Source organism: Capsicum annuum, chromosome 12 (genome assembly GCF_002878395.1).
Source record: "Capsicum annuum cultivar UCD-10X-F1 chromosome 12, UCD10Xv1.1, whole genome shotgun sequence".
NCBI lineage: Eukaryota > Viridiplantae > Streptophyta > Magnoliopsida > Solanales > Solanaceae > Capsicum > Capsicum annuum.
This window is the reverse complement of record NC_061122.1, coordinates 222351489-222357101: the sequence shown is the minus strand read 5'-3', so window position 1 is coordinate 222357101 and position 5613 is coordinate 222351489. Positions and strand designations below refer to the sequence as shown.

General features: G+C 36.0%; 1 long non-coding RNA gene across 1 annotated transcript; it reads left to right on the top strand.

Annotated features, from left to right (window-relative positions):
• The first annotated feature begins 3554 nt into the window (after positions 1-3554).
• On the top strand, positions 3555-5038 carry LOC107851735. Its single transcript, XR_001669142.2, has 2 exons — positions 3555-4045; positions 4679-5038. It is a non-coding gene; the product is annotated as an uncharacterized LOC107851735 (long non-coding RNA).
• Positions 5039-5613: the final 575 nt, after the last annotated feature.

Genomic DNA, 5613 nt, shown 5'->3' with positions numbered 1-5613 from the left:
AAGAAGAGGCAGGCAGAGATAAGGGAGAAATAAAGGCAGGCTAAGAGAGCTAGGTCTACAGATTAGAATACCAATCAGCACCAAGGTGGTAATTGGGGTAATATGTGGTCTAAGAAGAAATTTTAGAGCAATTCTTAGTCTTCAGCAAGTGCAACTGCTCCTTGTCATTCAGGGGAACAATGATTCAAGTCCGAAGATAAGCCTATAGCTTAGGGTACTCAGTCATAGGGGAGTGTGGATTAGCCTGCTAGGTAGTATCCTCTTTGTAATTTGTATGGAAAGAATCATCTGGGGAGATGCTACCTCAGGAGTAATATGTACTATAATTGTGGTTAGACAGGACATATCCAGAGATTGTGTCCCATGACCAGTGGGAACCCAGAGGGTCAAAGGCCCAAACTGCTCCAGCAGCTCCTTCATCCAAAGGAGCTACTTCAACTACTAGAGGTGGTCATAACCTGTTGTATGCTTTGTCTACCCGCCAGGATTCAGAGGCTTCACCAAATGTTGTTATAGGTATATTATTGATTTTCTCCCATAATATATATGTGTTACTTGATCCGGGGTCTACCTAGTCTTATGTGACCCCTTTCATGGCAGTTAGTTTTTATTTTAATCCTGAAAATAGTTCGGAACCCTTTTTTATTTCCACTCCTATTGGTGATTCTATCATGGCTCATAGAGTTTTCAGAAATTGTATGGTGTCTATCTTTCATTGTGATACTGTAGTTGATCTTGTGGATATGGATATGATTGATTTTGATGCTATATTGGGGATGGATTGGGTCCTTTCATGTTATGCCACATTAGATAGTAGAACCATAAAAGTTACCTTCTCTTTTCCTAGTGAGTCAGTGATGGAGTGGGAGGGATATTCTCTAAAACCTAAGTGGAAATTCATATCTTATCTTAAAGCCCTAATTTATATCAAAGGGGTGTTTGTACCATCTTGTTCGGGTCAAAGATTCCACTACAGAAAGTCATTCCCTCTAGTCTGTCCTTGTAGTTAATAAATTCCCAGAAGTTTTTCCTAATGGCCTTCCCGTGATACCACCAGATAGTGAGATAGTTTTGGCATTGATTTATTCTCGGACACCCGTCCTATTTATATTTCTCCAAACAAAATGGCTCCTGTAGAATTGAAAGCGTTAAAAGAACAGTTAAAAGACCTTCTTAACAAAGGCTTTATTCGTCCTAGTGTCTCTCCCTGCGATACTCCGGTACTCTTCATGCATAAGAAAAATAGCTCCCTTCGTATGTGTATAGTGTGTATAGACTACTGTCAACTGAACAAAGCTATAGTTAAAAATAAGTATCCTCTACCCAGAATCAACGATCTTTGTGAACAACTCCAGGGTGTCAAATTTTTTTCCAAAATAAATCTTCATTCAGGGTACCACCAGTTAAAGGTTAGAGAGACTAATATTCGCAAAACGACCTTCTGAAACCGATTTGGTCCCTATGAATTCTTAGTTTAGTTTTTTGGACTTACTAAATCCCTCGTAAATTTTATGGACCTAATGAATAGGGTGTTTTTTCAGTTTCTAGATCTGTTCGTCATAGTTTTTATAGATGGAATATTGATTTAATCTAAGAGTAAGGAGGATCATGCCAATCACCTATAAATTATCCTTCAGACTCTAAAAGATCATAAGTTGTATGCAAAGTTTTCCAAGTGTGAATTAATTGCTTAGGGTTATTACTTTCCTGGGGAACATTGTTTCTAGTGAGGGAACTAAAGTTGACCCCCAAAAGGTTTATGCAGTGAGAAAATGGCCCTGGCCCACGACTCCAATCGACATCTAATGCTTTTTAGGTTTACCAGGGTATTACTGAAGATTTGTGGAGAGTTTTTCCTCCATAGTTGCTCTACTTACTATATTAACTTAGGCAAAGGTGAAATTCTTATGGTCTGAATCTTTTGAGAATAGTTTTGAGAAAATAAAGGACAAGTTGACTACTGCATCAGTTTTGACTCTACCTGAGGATACATAAGGCTTTGTTGTGTACTGTGATGCATCCCGAGTGAGACTTTGGTGTGTGCTTATGCAGCATGGTAGGGTGGTGGCTTATGCATGTAGACAATTAAAGGTGCACAAAAGGAACTACCCCACCCATGATTTGGAGTTAGCGGGTGTAGCGTTAACACTAAAGATTTGGCATCATTATATTTATAGGGTGCATATTGACATATTTATTGATCAAAAAAGTTTGCAACATTTTTTCACACAGAAAGCAAAGGTGGTGATTGGAATTATTGAAGGATTATGATATGAGTCTGTATTATCATCCAGGCAAGTTCAACGTAGTTGCTGACACCCTTAGCAGATTGTCAATAGGTAGTGTAAGACCCCGTATGATCTTTAGCTCATTTCAGCTCACTCTTTTATGCTAAAAGGGTCCAAGACTTAGAAAATTTCACTAAGTGTTAATAATTAGTTATTTTCAAATCCTCTAAACCTTTGGTGATTTTAGTTCCGACGATCCCAACCTTAGAACACCGATTTATAAGTTGATTCATGATCGAGGTGGTCAATAGCATGTCTTGGGTAAGTTTTCAATTTTTCAGTCGATGTTTGAGTCATGTTTGGAGGGTCAAAATAGAAGACCAATGTGATATAGTCACATCGCACCAAGAATCGCATTGAAAGGATCCAATACGATGCATCGCACACTACAAGAAATACAGTTTTTTGTGATGACTTTCAGTGGCGACAAAGCAAGTTGCCACAAAAGCTAGCATTTCTATGGCAACATATAAAGTTCGCCACAAAAGGTCTATGAATTAGTGGTGACTGTTCAAGTCCCCACTAATAGTGACATATTTAATGGAAACTGTGAATAGATCACCACAAAAGGTATAAGATTTAGGGGCAACCATTAAAGTCGTCACTAATAGTGACATATTTAGTAGCACCTATGCGCATGTTGCCACAAAAGGTATAAGATTAGGGGCAACCGTTAAAGGTGCCACTAATAGTGACATATTTAGTTGCAACTATGCGTAGGTAGCCACAAAAGGTATAAGAATTAGTGGCGACCATTAAAGTCGCCACTAATAGTGACATATTTAGTGGTTACTGTGCATAGGTCACCACAAAAGGTATAAGATTTAAGGACAACCGTTAAAGTTGCCACTAATAGTGACATATTTAGAGCTACAAAATAAAAATATGGAATAATTAATGATATAAATTAAAGGCCCAAAAATTTTAAAAGTAAACCAAATCAAAAGTTTAAATTTTTATTTTGCATTGTTTTTCTCTTAAAGAAATAAATTAAGTTATATGTAAATATATTTTAGATATATATTTTATATAGAGACAATCCACATTCATGATTTTAAAATTTACAAATTATTCTATTACTTTTTTAGTATCATTTTTTATAATTTATTAATTCAAATATGACATTTTATATAATTTTATTAATATTTATTAAATTATATTGATACTTTTAAAAATTCAAATTAAGTTACAATTTTTGGACCATCTTTTAACCCCTTTTAATCTCAGCCATTGGATCAAAATTCATCCAATGGCTGAGATCAAATCTCTCACTTTCTTTAAACAAAACCTAAAACCTAATCCTATTTTCAACAACAACAAAGCAGCCGCCTCTCTCCTCCCCATACTCTTTCTCTCTCACCACAACAGACACATCACTGTCACCGGTGAACCTCCACGACGACCACCCAACACCAGCGCCGCTCCTCTCTCCCTTCTCTCTTTCTCTTTCTCTTTAAAACCACAAGAAAACCCATGCTCCGGCAAATCGTGCGCCACTAGCAGCCCTTGTTGTGAGCCCAAACGAATCCATCTCCGACCAAGCCCTGCACCACAAGCAGCCCTCAAACAACACTACCGCCGCCTCTCCACGTAGACGCCACCCTCCATCAGAAAAGTGGATAACTCCATCGCTGCCCCATCCGCCGACGGAAAAAGAAACAGCAACAGGATCTGCTAGCCCAAAGGACCACCACTGGTCCGCTTCTCCACCTCCATAATTTCCACTCATCACCAGCAAAACCCGCGAATCCATCCAGGTTTGTACCCAATTTAATTTCATGTCCCAAATTAACATTGCTATCTTCTTCTCGTTCTTTTCTTTGATAGATTATTAAATTTGAAATTAGTAACAGTTGATTTTGATTTTTTGATTCATCCAATTTCGTATTTGGTTTCACTCTAAATGGCTTGGTAATATATTTTTCCTTCTCTGATGATTTGAATAGTTGATTCCATTGATTGAAATTTTTTCCTTTTTTAGCTTGATTGATTTTATGTAAATTGATATTTGAATTCTTATCTTCAATTGTGTCGCCAGAGCTTACCTAAAACTTTTTGCTGGTTGTTAGCTAGCATTAACATTATAATTGAGTTATTTTAGCTCCTCGAATGTCTTCCGATATGTTTCCATGTGTAACATGATATTGTAGTTTAGCTAAACAAAATGTTCCTAATTTATTTATTTAAGAAGCTGTTTATATCTTCTAGATATTTTTACTATGGAGATAATTTAAAGTAAAAGAATGGGGTATAGTTTAGTGCAGCACCTTATGGTTTATTTGAGAATAATACTTTCCGTTCTAGTTAGTTTCTTCTATTTTTGTTTTCATGTTTGTCTAATATTCTCCTCTGTTTACTTCTGTTAATCCTTTTTCCTTTTTATCATGCAGGTTTTCATTTGAGATTAGCTAAGTCGATAGTCTTCTTTGACTGTTCTATTCTATCGAGTGGTTTGATATCGAGATTAGCTAAATATTTTGCTATTTCCTAAAGCATTTTGTCTTCAAATCATACCCTTGTGATGCTTCAATATTTCTTTACTTGTACACTTGCAGCAGCTTGATCGAAATGAGTTTTTCAGGGTTTGTCGCTTATTTTACTTGTGTTAGATATAATCTTAATGACAATGCTGACTTTTCATGTGTTTTGGTATAGTAGAACTGGAGTATTTAATGAGGCTTCCATCATCTTTGTTATGGTTGAATATGGTTGTTGCTTTTGCTTATTTATTTTTATAAAATATTGTTGAATACAAATTGCTTCACTTCCCTAATACAAGGGCACATTAAAAATTTGCTTCAGATTACTAATTTATTTGTATTCCATGACACTAATTTATTTGTATTCCATGACACGAAGTATCAGGGAAGCATTAATATTCTACAAGTTGACCTAATTTACAAATTTTATCATATTGACGTTTGCTAAGAGCTCAAGACCAAAAAGTATTTGTGCATCATTTCTGAACATCAGGTACAATCTGAGGCCACATGTTTTTGGCCATGTTGATGTTTCTTTTCATGTTTATAAAGCTACAAATATGTGAATCTGCGCTAGATAAAATGGTTGGATTCATTTGAAAATACTTAACCACATGCAATCTTGGAAGAAACAGAGATGATGCTTATTTATCTCCTTGGAATGTTTAGTAGCTTGATGCTTACACACCTTAATTATCCCTTCAACTTGGTGATGCTTATACACCTTGATTATTACTACAACTTGGTCAAAGGGAAATGTTTCTCCCTGCAGACTTTGAGAAATGATAAAACACACTGGAAATGGAGAGAATGTGGATCTACATTATAAATATTTTCATTAGCAT